The following is a 17,297-nucleotide window of genomic DNA, read 5'->3' as shown; positions in this document are numbered from 1 at the left end:
CGTCCGATCGAGTTCGAATGATGATCTATCGAAGTAAGATCCCGAAGGTGGAACAATCTAACCTCGAACCCAGGGAGGCCGATCCGTGTCGAGGTCGATATCATTATCAAGCTCGAATCGAAATCGAACCATGATGCAGAGTAGATCTATCATGCTGATAAACCAGAGACCAACCAACATTGACCTCGAATCAATTCGAGGGATCGAGCCAGGATCGGGCTCGAACCAAGATCAAGAGCTCGAGTCGAAATCAAGCTCAAACCAAAATCGAGGGTTCTAAACAAGATCGAGCTCGCAGACAAAAGCCGTTGCAATCCCACTAGAGAGAATCTTGGCAGAAATTATGGAAAAGCTAACTTATTATGGGTCTCCCACTGAATGTTTATTTTATTATGCTTAGAGCCAAATCCCTCTACTATAAAAGGGCCTGGTTACCATTTCTGTAAAACAAGTTTTTCTCAGGCTTACATTGTAATAAAAGCGTTATATTCTTCTACAGTAAAGAATCGTTCTTTCAGATTTCTTAGATTTATTCTATTTGTTGAATCCTAAGATTCATTGTTCCTAACAACCTTATCTATTTCGCATTCTCTGGAATCTATATTTATATTTCTATTTATCCTTACATTTTATGTTAAGTTACACCACATATCCTCGGAACTGCGTATAAATTCAACTCTATCCATTTTTCGGGTAAACAACTACTCATTCTTTAAAAAGAAAAGAAAGGCGGAAAACAAAAAGAAAAGCATGCTCAATCAGCTTGTGTATATTCTAGCTCAACAAGTTTATAATTTCGCTCGAGATTGTTGCCAAGCTAACATACTCTGAATAGAGTCTAGCAAATTTCTTGTTGATAAAAATCACAACATAGAAGATATATTGCAGTTGTGAAATGCCATACCAAAAATAGAGTCTAAAATATATGCATTTATATGACCACGAAAAGCCAAAAGAGATTAATTGGAAACATTTACATGCATAATACAGGAGAAAGCCAGATATCCTAACCGCTGGACGATAACGGATTTACTGCTCAACAAAAGTCTGATTTACTTATTATCCACGAGCCTCCAACTCTGAATTTTCGACACTGCTCCTGATTTAAACGGATTCAACGGGGGCGGAGGCAGAATGCGGATGCGGGTTCGGCCAAACCCAGTAGCTTTGTTCAAACCATGTATTTATTTTAAGAAATTCATTGAATATGTACTACACATTAATTTAGAGCACAATAACTTAAAAGGATTACAATCCCGAAGCCATAAGGTTCAAATGCTTACTCCGCCTCTGGGATTCAATATTTTGGGTTTTAATATTGAACTTACTAGTTTTAAAATTATGATTTCAAAATCAATTACAAAAATTCAGTGACTTTTACATTTATTTTTTTGCTCTGTGTCTAAAAACGCTGGTGCCCTTGAGTTAGTAGATTGAGTAGCTTAAGCCAGAACATTAACAACGTAAGTGGGGGAAAAGAATACTCCTAATTAAACCTTAAGTCAATCGATTTCACCTAATTCTTCTGATCTTAATTAATGTCCCTTTACATAAGAATGTTAATCCATTGGAAGAAAGAGTAGAAAATCTCTCCATGGCTCGCAGGGGTTGGAGCTAGCTTGTGGTAAGGAATTCAATTGAATCCCCTTGGCCGGAAATTATACTATGTAAATAGAGTAAAAATAAATATTTTTTGTTATATATAAAGTGTTGAATTTTCTTGATATAGAGAAATGTTATAGTTTAATGGCAAAGGATGTTCAAGGATTATATTGCTTTAGTTCAACAGTTCAAATTGTAGATATGGCATTTTAGTACTTTTTGACTCCCTTGCATGAATTTTTAGTATTACTATAGGCAAATACTTTATGTTATTCTTTCCACTAATTACATTGTTTTATCACAGTTTAGGTTCTTCAAGTGATTACGTAACGCTATAAAAAAAATTGTTAATTAACCAACGCACATGTCTAGTGAAGATTTGGTCAAATTAAAGTACGATAGCCATAATGAATTAGCCATTTATTAGGTTCTTTCACTAATTAAAAAGTGGTCATTCATTCTTTTGACAGCCGTTGCATAAGCCTTTTGGGTCTATATGGACAATTCTAAAGCGCTGCGGTACTAAAATAATCGTTGCAATAGAGTCCCCTATTGCTACGATTTTGGAAATTGTCGCAGTAGGTGACTTTGTTGCAATGGTTCAAACCAATCGAATCTAACCAAATATCGTTCAAACAATGTAGAATAAGCTTTAGAAACTATCCATGAGTGAAAACGATTCAATCTTTAATGATTTCGGAAAAAGTCAACAAAAGTCAAACTCTGGGGCGACTTGGTCAAAGCTCGAGATTCGGACCAAAACTCAATCACCCATTCATCCCGAGCTCGGTTATGTAATTAGTTTTGAAATTCGACCTCAATTCGAGGTCTAAATCCCAAATTTATAAAAATCCCTAATTTTACCCAAATCCCTAATTTCTACCGTGAAAATCCCAGATTTGATGTTGAAAACTTATAAAATGTAATGGGTAATTGAAAAAAAATAGATTAAAGTCACTTACCAATGTATTTAGAAATAAAATCTCCTGAAAAAATCGCCTATAGGGTGTTTAGGGTTGAGAGTTTGAAAGAAATAAGCTAAATCTCGTTTTTCCCTTCTTTTACCCACCTGCACTTATCGCAATTGCGACACATAGTTCGCAATTGCAATGATCGCAAAAGCGATCAACCCTTCGCAAATGCGAAAAAGTCATTGAGCCTGTTGTCATCACAAATGTGATAATTTTATCGCAAATATGAACCAAGGTTGTTCGCAAATGCGAACAATACTTCGCAAAAGCGAAGCAGTACCAAGTCAATCAGTGGTCGCAATTGCGATCAAAACCTTCACAGTTGCGAAGATACAGAGTCCGCAAATGTGAAAAATTTCTCGCAAATGCGAACTCTCCCCAACCCAGCCCATGCTCGCCAATGCGATTCATTGTTCGCAAAAGCAAGGCTCGCATTTGCGAGCCAGACCTCACAAATGCGAGATCTGCAATTCAGCACTAGAAACAGACATGCATCAGTTATTCTTCTAAGTCCAAAATCATTCTGTAACCTATCTGAAACTCACCCGAGCCATCGGGACTCTAAACCAAACATATACACAAGTCTAAAAATATCATACGAACTCGCTCGCGCGATCAAAATACCAAAATAACACCTGAAACTATGAATCAGATACCAAAATAAATGAAATTTTCAATGAAACATAAGAACATGTAATTTTTCAACCGGACGTCCGAATCACGTCAAATCAATTCCGTTTTGTACCAAAATTTACAAACAAGTCATAAATACTAAAACGAACCTATACCAAGTTCCGGAACCAAAAATTAAACCCGGCAACAACAAAGTCAAACTACGGTCAAATTTAGGAATTTTTTAAACCTCTAAGCTTCTAGTGTTCAACAAATTGCGTTAATTCAAGCTAGAGACTTCCGAATTCGATTTTGGGCTACACATGTGTCCCAAATCACGATACAGACGTCAAAATAATGATCCGAATTTGTTTGCTCAAAACGTTTATCGAAGTCAACCAAATGAGTTTTAAGGCACGATTTCACATTTTCATCAATTTTCTCATATAAACCTTTCGGAAAAAGGACACGGACTTGTCATGACCTAAACCGTAGGACCGCGACAGGCACCCGGTACCTAACTCAACTGAGTACCAGCATAACATATTCTTCTTATCATACTATTATGGGTAAATGAACCAGAAAGGCCGTCATGAGATAACAAGAATTAAACATAAGAGAATACTCGACAAGGGATGACCCAACATGATATAGAAGTTTATGCATGCGACATACGGGCCTATAAGGCCGACATGATCATTTGTATACTCAAAACATAGACCGACAAGGCCATACAAGTATCCATATACATGACATCTGTCTACAAGACTCTACGAGTACATAAATGTCATAAAGTTCGAGATATGGCCCTGCCATACCAATCAATACATGTCCAAATCATACGGACAAGATAGGCAACTCCGGAGCAAATGGAGTGCACCAACACCTTCCGCTGAGCTGATAGCCTACTAGGAGGACTCTCAACCTGTCTATCGGGACTTGCGGGCATAAAACGCAGCATCCCCAGGCAAAAGGGATGTCAGTACAAATAAAGTATCGAGTATGTAAGGCATGATGGTAGTATATAAAAAACATGAAAGAAACATGGAGTAAAGAACTCAACCTGTAATTCTGAATAGCTCTGTGAATCATAATTTTTTTTATAATATCATGCATGTGCGTATAAATGCCATACCATGCATAGGTATATGCGTACATAACATCATCAAGCCCTTGAGGGCATCCCATCATATCATCTCAGCCACTGTGGGCGAAATCATCAACGTATACCAGTTGATCAGATGGTGGTGCATATATAACGCCATAACCTTTTCCCATATCCCATATACATATAATATACGTGTATATAACGCCATCTGGTCATGGGTCAATGTACATGTATAAATGAATGCAATGCATAATGAAGTAAGTCAGTAAGATTTCTCGGAATGTCATAAGATCAATATGCCTTCGGATAAACTTTAGCAACTTACGTATTTTTCTGATACCCATGAACAGAAGATATAATAATAGGACACATGGGGAATCAAGAACATAGGCACCCCTAGTACTTCTATGAATCGAGTCATTTATGAAAGTTTCGCGTTTGCACGTTTTGTTTGTATTATATGGATCATGCCAAAAGGGAAAGAATGGATAGCCTTAACATACCTGTATGATCTCTTCCTAATTACTCAACCAAGCTCAACACAACTTCTTGCATCTACAACAAGTGAAATGATATTATCATTAACATATAATGTCGTACTATCGTATTTGGCTAGTCGTATGGTTTAAGAAAAATCAGACAGCAACTTCTCTATTTTTAATACATCTCAAAGACCACTAAGGGTCATCAACAACCTAACAACAACAACTATAACCAACAATAGCAACAACAACAATATAATCCAATATGAGTTTCTCCGATTATCTTAACAATCATATTGAACGGCAAGCTCATTTTTGCTCATAACAAGATATAAATTGAATCCAAATCTTATTCCATAAATTAATTTACAACCTTCAAAACATCATACTTATATGTACTATATTATTTTTAGTTCAAAACATTCACAAAATGTCTTCCAAAACAGCCTCATACATCTAGCACCTTAATTTTTATCGTCAATCACTTGTTTTTCATCTTTTCTTCTTCAATTAACTTAATTAACACCTAGAAAAGCTTAACAACAGCAGCCACAATATTATCAAATTATTTCTCATAATTTTCAGCCACCACAAATCATATATTTAGCCACAAAACAGTCAAACTAAAAAGACAACCATATATCATGTTCTTTCAAGTGTTATTTTATGATTTTTCACTCAAACAACACAACCAACACAAGATTAACCTTAGGCACAATCAAGAAGATGTTATACATACTTTGGACAGCAGCTAAAACTCGAAACCCTATCTCAACTTAGCTCACAATAGCCATCAATCACATCACAACATCATAGAAGCATTCTCTTGTAGTATTTAACTCCTTTGATGATGATTTGAATTGATTTCCCTTGAGTTTGGTTCTTGGGATATGTTAGGAAGGGTTTTGGAGAGCTTTTGGATGAAATTTGGGTGAGAAATGGCCCGAAAGAGGCTGCAACATCTTTTAAAAGACATACGGTCGGTGGTCGTCTTAAGTGGGTCCCAACCGAGCTGCTTGCGCAGTCTCGCAAAAATACGGATAACTCTCTACTCTGATGTCGTATCGATGAACGATTTAATGCGTTGAAAACTAGACTCAAAGACCTTCAATTTTATATATAATATGTCCCGAAAAGACATCATAAAACTTACGAAATATATTGCTCAAAAAGCTTCATTACAAGGCAAATCCTTAGTCGATTTTTCCGCAACTTAAATTCGATTTTTCCCAAACTTTATATTTCATATCCAAACATCATATATAGTCATATTATGACTTTAAACTCATTTAAATCATGATTAACAAGTCTCATATTCATCTTAACTTTACTTAAGACTTCGGTAAATCTTTCTTATCCTTGTAGAAGGAATTTGTCCTTTATGAGCTTACATTAGATAATCCTATAATGACAGTGACGTCTGAAGTACGGGGTGTAACAACATGTCCCCTTAGAAATATTTATCCCCGAATGATAACTCTTAAAGGCTTGCGAAAATGGGACGTAATATCATTAAATCACTTTATATACTTTTAAAGAGGACCTCATTTTCAAGCTTACATCAATTGATTTACGACGTACTTTCACGTACAAAAATATGGGATATAACAGGACTGTACACGCAAATCGAGAAAGGAAAAACAAAGTTATTTGATGTCTCGGAACTCATAAACAAAGGGTAAAACTATAAATGACCTATCAGGTCATCACATTTTTGAATCCCTTGCATGAATTTTTAGTATTACTATAGTTTATAGCCATGCTAATCAGGAAAGGAAATACTTTATGTTATTCTTTCCACTAATTACAATGTTTTATCACAGTTTAGGTTCTTCAAGTGATTACGTCACGCTATAAAAAAAATTGTTAATTAACCAGCGCACATGTCTGGTGGAGATTTGGTCGAATTAAAGTACCATAGACATAATGAATAGCCATTTATTAGGTTCTTCCACTAATTAAAAAGTGTTATTATATGACTAGCCCGACCAGAAAATTTTCAAGAAATAAACCTAGAAACCTAGCAGAGTCCTCTCCTCACTATTAATCAAACTAGCTTTCATTTGACGATCATTCATTGCTTGGTCTAGTGAATATTCTATCTAGTGTCATTAACTAAGATTGAATACTCTCAACGTTAAGCACATACTACTAGATACATAAAGGAAAGCCAAGCTCCTCTTGGTCGTCGTGTGAGGTTTGAAGAAGTAATTTCGATTATGCTGTCCTTTTTCATTGGTTACTATACATGTATTACTGTCGCTGCTACATAAAATTTTACCTATGTTAACTGCTATGTCCTTGAAAAAAATAAGCAATTTCTGTTAATTCCTTTCCTATCCGTAAGACTTGCTGAAAAAGTGCGTCCCACTTTACAACTCCACTTTTAGCTTCATATACCTGTGCCTTATTTGATGTGTCATCACCGGCATAGTACAACTATTCCTTGTGCATGATGTCCACACTCCACGCAGTATGCTCTTAACATTTTGAAATAAAATATACACAACTTTATAAATTGAATAAACAATAATTTATCACAAATTTATAGTTAAAAGTATTTGGAAATAGAAGAAAAAGTAGTTAAGTACGACGCTTTGATTTTGCAAGGAGTTGTAGTGCCAGACAAATTGAGGCAAATAAAGTTAAAAAATTTAGTGTCATTCTTTTTTTCTTTAACAAAAAGGGTTAAGACAATGTTTGTTCGGTTATTGAAGCTTTAGTAGTTCTTAAGAAAGTTGTTGTAATGTAATGTTCCAATTAAACTAAGAAACAATTAATGTAATTTCGTAACAAGCATTTTCGTAAAGGGATTGGGAAATTTTCAGCTTAGACTTACAAAAGTAACTACTTTCATATTGTCAATATATTTTTTATGTTTAATTTGGATGAACATCTATATAAACAATAATAATTTGTTTTATAAGGAACTTAATTAATTTCTTAGTAAAATAATAAGATTAGTACATTGACCAAATCTGACAATATTGTAGTTTTAGTTGTCAAATAGCAAAGCTTGCTCGACTTATTAATTAGTATATACATTAAGTTTTATTAATTTTCATGTGTGTTTACTGTATTGTTCCTTTTAATTTTAGGAGAAAAAAAAGGCAATGTGTATATGAATGATGAAACTTGTACTCTCTTTTGATTTTATGGTGGATTTGATTATTATCTTTGACTATTGGAAACTGTAAAAGTTACTCATATGAGGAATCACGTGGTAATTGTGGAGTTATTGAAGGAAATGATAAAAAAATTCTTAACACAAAAATGTGTGCGGTATGTCATTAGTATCTTTTAAGTCTTCAAATTCAGTAAGGCAATTGTTTGGAGAAATAGATTAATTTTGTAAAGTTTACAAATAGAAAACAAATGTTAACATTAAACTTTTTAAAATTTTTTTGTTGGACTTACAAAACTTTAGTTAAGTTTTTTAACTAATGGACATGATTTACTTTTTAAAAATAGTAGAATACTCCTAAATTAAAATGTGTATAATTTTGAAACCAATTCGGAAATAAATTTGCATAGGTATGATCTATCTTTGCATCTACTTCGTCCTTTGATTTGTCAAATGCATTTCTTAGATGATTATTATTTATATTATGACCGTTTTGTAAGTTGTAGTATAAATATAAGTCCACCACTTCTTGAATTAAAAGATAAAATTAGGATTTTAGGGCAAAAGGAAAGTACTAGGGTTATTTCTTCCTATTTTGTTGGTTTCTCAAGTATAGATATCTGCATTTAGTTCAACTAACTACGCTGATTGACACATCGTTGTTCCAGCAATGTTTTGGAATGTCACACTTTTAACATTTAGACCTTGCGCGGATTTACAGTCATAAAGAAAGCTTCAAATAATAGTCCACTTCACAAAGTGTACATGTATTTTTTTGTGTAGATAAGTGTTACGTGTGTTTGTGTATATGTTTATAAATACACGAGGGTTTGTTATTTAAATTTGAATGTTAGAACATGTTTCAGCTAAGAACACATTCTGAGACGATGTTACATATTGCCAGTTTCATCGGAACACCTCAAAATTTACAATGTTACGTCTCAAGAACTTAAAACTGCACCTTGACTAGATTAGATCAACAAAAAAATAAATCAATAAAAATAACTGCAAAAATAACTCATGCTAAACAGTAAACAGTTATTGGGCTCGTGCTCAGCACCGGCAACACCTCACTAGTACTACTAGAAATTTGTCCTATTGCAAGAGTTTGCCAGCAACGGTTATACAACCGTTGCAATAGACCTTCTAGCCGTTGCATAAGCCTTTTGGGTCTATAGGGACAATTCTAAAGCGTTGCAGTTTGTAAAATAATCGTTGCAATAGAGTCCCCTATTGCCACGGTTTTGGAAATTGTTGTAGTAGGTGAGTGACTTTGTTGCAACGGTTGTGTTGAAAAAGGGCTATAGGGATGGTTCTTGTTTCCCCTCTTATTTTACCGCTCCTATATTTTCATCACTAAAAAGTAAAATACAGGGCCACAACCTATTTTAAATAGCTTTTTAGATTGTTTTTAAGTCTTACATCACCTAAAAGGCTAAAACCCTTTTCACACGGCCACCATCGACTGCATCGACACTATTCCTCCGGCGAAGGCAATGCGACCTCTGGCGTAGGTTTCCCCTCCGCATCTTCCTCTATTCTCTGTTCTTGCTAGCTTGAGAATTTTGGAGTTTGAACATAAGGTAACTTTTTTCCATAAATTTGTTATTCTTCTATAAAACATTTATGCTTTTGTTTTCCTTTTTCTTTATATTATATCGATACATTTTGTGATTTTGATTTCTAATTTGGAAAAAGGAAGTTTGAGTTGGTATGGTTTCTAGTTTGAGAAAATTAAAGTTGAGTTGGTGGATTTTGATTTATGAGATCTGCCGAAGACAAAACTGGGTTGCTATATTTTTCTTATTTTTTGTCTTTTTATTTAGTCCTATTTCAAGATATGCTAACTGGAGAAATGTACTTCTGCTATTTGTGATTCATTTTTGGTCATTTTGGTGTCCGCTTTTGTTGATTACCGATAGAAGGAAGTGAAAATGAAGGGGGGAAGTGAATATCAGTCAAAAGAAGATAATATTTGGGAACACCCTGGGAAGAGGATATTTTAGCAGCTTCTCTCAAAGAGTTTAATCTTACAACTGAAGGTATGATTCACTATAATTTTTTCAAGGAAAACCTAAAGTGTGTTGATCATTCTATCGTAAGCTGGATATGCCATTTATGGTAGTGGTGGGACATTTTCCTGTTGCTCCTTCGTTAGTTTATCTGTTATACTATTACTTAATGTCATACTTTAATACTTGGATAGTTCTTCTTAATTTTTTAATCTCTTATCCTGGATTGTATGTTATTTAGTATGACAATATTTTGCCTAAGCACACATATATGAAAAGGTGTTTGATGTTGTAGGTTTTAAAAATACTAAAATTTTCACTCAGATGTAGAGAAGTAAGGAAATGGTAATGTGGAATCCTACTTCAAGCAAATCCCTTAATGAACTAGTGTTTTTAGTAAGTCAACTTTATTTTTATTTTTTGAAAAATTGTTACCTTGTTGTGGTTAATGGGATTTGAAAAATCTCGGGTTAGAGACAGATGTAATTTTCTTGTACATTATTATAAATGCTATTTTTATTTTTTTGTATCTACAAAAACCTCTTGCTTGAAAACTGTTGGTAATGGTACTATCTTCCTTCGACAAGGTAAGAACTTTAATATATTTTGCTGCCCCTTAGACATGTGATGGAGTGTCCTTTTCAACAGCTTTTTCCAATATATGCACATTTATATCCATATGATGCGAGTAGTGCAGTAGTAAAATACTGCATTTTCATAGGGCAATCTCTTTGGACTTCGTGGGAAAAAATCTAAGGGAAATATTTCTAAGAAGTCACATGCTGAAATCAATTGAAAGAGTTAGACATGGCAAAAGACCATCACTCACAAACGATAATATGACTGGCTTTGATGACCGTTGAACCTTAATATTAATTCTTTACTCATTAATAGTTCATGTTCTTATAAGTAAAAGAATTGTCAAAATACAACTACCCTAAGAGCTAGTTGTGGGAAAGTCTTTTTAAGACGTTGGCATAGAATGAACAACGAGAAAGCTACTAATTTATGAATAAAGACAGTTCCTTTTTCCTCTGTTTTATAACAACACCTTAAAAGATTTAAATCAAAAATATTAGTTAAACAAGTGAATGCAAAGCCAAGAATCAATTTTTTCCTATCTACAATTTATAGAATTCATTATGTTTTAAGAGCCACTGAGCTTTATGTAATCTGTGCCATAAATTTTATCTATTATCACCTACCTTTATCATCCAAAAATATTAAGTTCTTTTGATGTTCTACTTTTGATGCTTCATAGTTGGTCAGTCTTTCTGGTGTAGTGCCTTTTTTATTTACTAGTGAACTTGGTGCTTCTGTTGTTTCTTAAGTTGGAGATTGAGGTCATTTTGGAGAATTATTCTGAAGACTTTGATCGGTGAGGGGCTTAATAGCTAACTGATAGTACTAATCAAAAACATTAATTAACTGATAGTAACAATGAAAAAAATTAGTTAACTGAAAGTACTTGAGCTTCTATAGAGTATATAGTGGTTCTATGTCCATCAGAAATGACGATAGAGTGTTTTTAGCTCTCGTCAATATAATAGTTACAATACAATGCACCTTTTACCCCAATTTCTAATATTTGTTATATCAAAAAAATAAATTCATTGATATATCAGAAACTTCGTTTATGTACTGTTATAATATTTTCTTGTAAAGAAACTCAGTATGTCATTATTTTGGATTTTATACTGCTCATTTTAGTTGTTATTTGAGTTTATAATTATACAACATGCATTTGCTCAAGCTTTTCTAATATTTATTTATCATCTTTTGCAGATAAATCAAATGAATAATGGGAAGACGAAAGTAGTAAAGATAATATTTGGCTGGCCGGTGCTACACTCTTACATGTTCTAGGAATCTATTATTTATAACTTTTTATCCAAACTTATGTACACCAACTCTTAAATTGTTAAACAATATAGTATGTTTTGCTTTTATACGTGGATAATATTAGTTGGATATTTTGGGATATGATTTTGTCGCTAGTTTCCTTTGGTGATTTATATAAAATCCAGTGTAGTGTATTTGATTATATAGGTAATCAATTCATCGTTGCTTTATTATACCGTTGCCATAGGTTCCATAAACTGTTGCAATAATCTTAAAGAAACCGTTGCACTAGCACTAAATAAATGTGGCAATAGCTATTCATAACCGTTGCGATTATGTATCCAAACCATTACAATAGCCACAAATAATCATTGCATAAAATGCTATTGCAACAGTTTTGAACTGTTCCACCTGAATAAATAATCGGTGTAGTACTTAGATCTATGGCAACGGTTTGAAACCGCTGAGATACACTCTCTATGGCAACGGTTGTCTAACCATTGCGATAGACCTATGGGCAGGCAAACTGGTGGGAGGGACCCTGAACCGTCACAATAGGAATTTTATGACCCCCACAAAAAATAGTTTTATGTCAAATTTCCTAAGAGATTTTTATTTTTACATGTAAGAACTCTAAAAATATAACATAAGAGATCTTTGTAGAGTTATTTTCTTTAATTCAAATTGTAAGGTGTTATGTTGTATTATTTCCTTTATTATTCCATTTGTCAGAATTACTACTCCCTCATTTTCAATTGATGTGAACCCATTTGACTGGGCACGAAATTTAAGAAAAGAGAAAAGATTTTTGAACTTGTGGTGTAAAATAATGCACATATATTTTGTGTGATTATAAATCATTGAATAAAGGTAAATTGTTTTCAATAAAAAAAGTGATCATTCTTTAGTATTTTTCCGCCTGCGGCAACAGTACTCAAAGTATCAGGGTACTTAAACTCTGGAATTGTTCAATTGGTTTGTGGACCATCACAAATTATGTTTAGGTTTATGTCAATCTTTATTTTTCCCTTTTTAGTTTTATGGCATGGAGAGTTTAGTTACACCATGTCGGAAAACACGTAGTTCAGGAGACAACAAAGTAACTCTTACAAATGGGACATTCTTTTTCATTTGCGGTATTCCTCGCCATTGCCGCGCTACTGTCAAGACTGCTGTAATTACCAGTGTGAAACGAAGAATAGGTTTCCTTTTGGAACCGAAAACTATTGCTACTTACCCAAAAGATTTGGGTTGCGTACGTATGTGCAACTTTTGATTTTGCCAAAGACAATAACTACAACCTACCCAATTTTAATGCTTTCTGAAAATATATAACCTTTAAAGAATACTCCAAAGTAAATTTTATGAAATTATTTGTAGAAAAGAGAAACAAATAATTTAAAAATTAGTACAAACAGTTAAGTAAACAAAAAAGAAAAAAATGAATTAGACATAAATTGAGAAACACTGCGAATGGGGAGAGATCGTAGAGAATATTGAATTAAGATAAATTGAGATAGGAAAACCTAGTCCTGAATGAAAGAGCAACAAGAGGAAGAGGTTATATATTACTAGTACAGTACTAGTTAGTACTAGTATATCAAAATTCCGAAGATACATCACCAATAGTATATGTCAAGTCAACTCTGTGTATAGTACAATGGAAATACATTTGATGGGATTAAATATACGCCAAATATACTCCTCTACTTTCGAAAATGGTCTAAGAATACCCTTCGTTATACTATTGGGTTATCTATACCCTTGCAGTCATACTTTGGGTTCAAAAATACCCCTCATTTAAACGGAGGGACACGTGTCATCGTCCTGTTGGTCAATTCTAAATATCTCATAATTAATTAAAAAGACACATTACCCATACCCGAAAATAATTTTTTAAAGCAATTTTTTTTGTTGTAAAAACTGAAAAAAAACTGAAATTATTTTTACTAAAAACTGAAAAACACGAAAATATTTTTTTTTCCAGTTTTTACAAAAAAACTGCTTTAGAAAAAACTGAAAAAAAAAGAAGCTGAAAATGAATTTTCTAAAGCAATTTTTTTTGTAAAACCTGAAAAAAACTGAATTATTTTTTACTAAAAACTGAAAAAAACGAAAAAAAAAATTTCCCTGTTTTTCTAAAAAAAAACTGCTTTAACAAAAGGTGAAAAATATTTTTTAAAACAATATTTTTGTAAAAACTAAAAAAAAACTAAAAATCAATTTTCTAAAGCAATTTTTTTGTAAAAACTGAAAAAACAATTATTTTTTTTCAGTTTTTAGTTAAAAATATTCAGTTTTTTTTCGTTTTTAATTGCTTTAAAAAATTATTTTTCAGTTTTTTTAAAATAATTTTTTTGTAAAAACTGGAAAAAATATATATTTTCGTTTTTTCAGTTTTTAGTAAAAAAATATTTTTAGTTTTTTCCAGTTTTTACAAAAAGAATTATTTTTCGGGTATGGGTAATGAGTCTTTTTAATTAATTAGGAGATATTTAGAATTGACCAACAGGACAATGACACGTGTCCCTCCGTTTAAATGAGGGGTATATTTGAACCCAAAGTATGACTACAGGGGTATAAATAACTCAATAGTATAACGAGAAGTATTCTTAGACCATTTTCGAAAGTAGAGAAGTATATTTGGCCCTTTACCGATAAATATATCTACTACGTACCCCTGTTATTTAGGGAGTAGTAAGATATTGCCAAGTAAGTACTTACTATTTACATTTCAGTTTTGTACAAGTGCAGTACATTCAAGGACTGAGTATGACGAATATAGTACAAAAAGATTACACTCAACTATTGTAACGAGGCGAATTCATGATTTAAACTCTATGAATTCACTTTTAAAGGTTCTTATCATTGAACACATTATATTTTTTAAAATTATAGGTTTATATCTACTTTTTTGTTGCAATTTTAATGGATTTTTACCCAAAATTTTGTTCTTAGCATAAAAAATTATGGGTTCAGTTGAATCCGGCGTCAGGAGGCCAGAGCGGGTGAAATTCAAAAATAGCCAAATTTACAAGTGGTAATTGAAAAATAGCCACAGTTTCAAAAGTAATCGAAATTTAGCCACTTTTCATGTAAAGATAAATATGAACGAAAACACTGTTCAAAATTCGAAAAATATTCCAGCATAATATATTGGAGTTCCAGTATAATATACTAGTCCAACATAATATGCTGGAAGTTAATACACAGGTGCTCCAATTTTCAGTATATTATGCTGGAACTTTCCGTGTGTTGGAGTTCTAGCATAATATGTTGGAAGTTCATACACAGGTGCACAAATCTCCAGTATATTAGGCTGAAACTTTCTGTGTTGCAGCAAAATAGTAGTTATTTTTCAATGACTTTGCAAACGCTGACTATTTTTCAATTACCAGTCTGAAAACTGGTTATCCCGCGCTATTTTCACGGCTGGTTGTAATTATATTAAACTACAGGGAATAAAATTCTAAAGTCACGTGCTTTTTAGTATTAAGATTGAAGTTGCAAACTGCAATCCAGTTTTAAAACTTTTATTTACGTATTTATTTTCTTTAAACCGTGTATGCATTAAGTGACTTGAAAAGATAAAATAAAATTAGACATTACAATATAAATCCCAAGAATTTTATGTGCGTTAAGCATAAACAACAAGATAATTTACCCGTTTTACTTTAAAAATGTGTTGTGTGGAAAGACAATTTACAACGTGTACTACTATATTGCTATTGCAAATCAACTCGTAAGAGAGTATTTTTTATCAACTCCTCAATCTAGAACTTAAGTCCTTAACTATTTTGATCGAAATCATCTTTAAGTAGATTGAAATCAATATTTGTTTATTGTCTTGACGAATTTTAACCCACTTAAGTGCTTAGTCATATTTGTCACATCCCTAAAATCAGCATCAGGGAAGCAAACAAAGTGACAAATGACCTAGGAAAATTCGGATGTAATGCAGTCTATTCCACTGATGTTTCTAAGTGAAAGTGTTTTTGAACTTTCCCAATTAAAGAAAAAGACAAACTTTTATAAGATGGATAAACTACACTAAATTTCGAGAATAAGTCGTGAAGTTTTTCTTCTAGGTATACTACAGACTATTCACTAATTATACTCGAACTAGCGTATTTGGAACTCTGGAAGCAAAACACACGCCTAAAACTACCTTTCAATTTTGTTCTGAGGAAACACTGAAAAAAAAAATACAGTTAATTGGCCGAAGCGAACCAAGGTAAAAATCATCTTAATTAAAAACTTTCGTTAATTTATTTATATGCAGTCCGTCTAGCTCAGTTGGTAGAGCGCAAAGCTCTTAACCTTGTGGTCGTGGGTTCGAGCCCCACGGTGGGCGACATTATTTTTTGCTCTTTTGACAATATTTTCTTTTGACTCGAAAATTGGATGCTAAAAAGCACTATAGGAAAAAGAACGAGCACTCTAAACTTTCTGCTATTTTGGTTTAATATTTATATTTCTGGATAATAATAAATAAAGAAGAGAGAGAGAGACCGCCAATGAGGAAATAGAGGAGCTAAAAACAAAACAAAGGGAGAAAAATGCACCAGTGTCGATTAAGATTATCAAAATTAAGAAAACTCTGACGACTTAGATATTATTATTCATCACTTTGAACAAATTTTAGTAATTTTTAATGCACGACCAATAGTTATTTAAAAGCAAATTGTGTAAAAAGGATATTGAAAGAGGAAATATGATGTAGTTGCCGAATTTCAAGTTAAAAATATGTTTCTTTAATTTACTGAAAGATTACAAATATATTAGTATTTTTTTTTTTTCCTTTTCACACTACTAGCTTTAAAATATATTTGACATTGTATTGATACAGTAAAGTACTTGATGCAGCATGAAACTAGCTTTAAGTTCTCCACTTTTTTCGTATAATTTCAGTTTGTTCTTTTATATTTGTCATATTTATTTTACGAGTTTGACGCTTTTTATTTTACTTTTTGCCCATTTTTTGTAGTTGGTTGCTAGGTCCTCGGCAAATAATTGTTTATTTAGCATTCAATTAAGTTCAAACATATTTTTTATTATTTTCCCGTTCTGGCATCGTTAATTTGTCTTCCAAAAGGTGATTTTAGGGACGCCACGGTCTCATCAATTACTCCAGAAAATTTAAAGGTAGTTATATTGGCTAATTTAGCAAGGCAAAACATCCAAATAAAAACATGTGATAGGGATCATCAATATGCCCAAATTCCCAATGCATATATTTCTTTCGAAACTAGAAATAGAAATTCTTTACTCCAGAAAGTAGCTTGATAATCGAACCACTAAAGTGACCACTACCTTGAGGACCAATAGAGTGCTACTTGTTACACGTACAAATAGTAAAATTTATACCAAGCAGCTCTTAGTGATAATAATTTAAGCTTCAATTCTAAGTGAAATTATTTGTAGTCGGAGTTCCCCGTTCTTTTCTAGTAGTATTAGTAGCGCTCTTGTTTTTTTTCGTATTCTTTGACCTCTTGTATTTGCCTATTGTTTCGTTCGCTCCGTGTTTCATATTTTCCGGTTTGT

The 17,297-nt window shown here is 32.8% G+C and overlaps 1 long non-coding RNA gene and 1 other non-coding gene across 2 annotated transcripts; both read left to right on the top strand.

Moving 5' to 3' along the window:
- Nucleotides 1–9,300: 9,300 nt before the first annotated feature.
- On the top strand, nt 9,301–12,441 carry LOC104117311 (uncharacterized). The gene is made up of 3 exons (XR_691049.4): nt 9,301–9,482; nt 9,822–9,941; nt 11,697–12,441. It is a non-coding gene; the product is annotated as an uncharacterized lncRNA (long non-coding RNA).
- Nucleotides 12,442–16,034: 3,593 nt separating this feature from the next.
- On the top strand, nt 16,035–16,107 carry TRNAK-CUU (transfer RNA lysine (anticodon CUU)). The gene has a single exon. It is a non-coding gene; the product is annotated as a tRNA-Lys (tRNA).
- Nucleotides 16,108–17,297: the final 1,190 nt, after the last annotated feature.

This window comes from Nicotiana tomentosiformis, chromosome 7, assembly GCF_000390325.3.
Source record: "Nicotiana tomentosiformis chromosome 7, ASM39032v3, whole genome shotgun sequence".
Classification (NCBI taxonomy): Eukaryota; Viridiplantae; Streptophyta; class Magnoliopsida; order Solanales; family Solanaceae; genus Nicotiana; species Nicotiana tomentosiformis.
The sequence above is the reverse complement of the archived record's forward strand: the minus strand, read 5'-3'. Positions and strand labels throughout refer to the sequence as shown.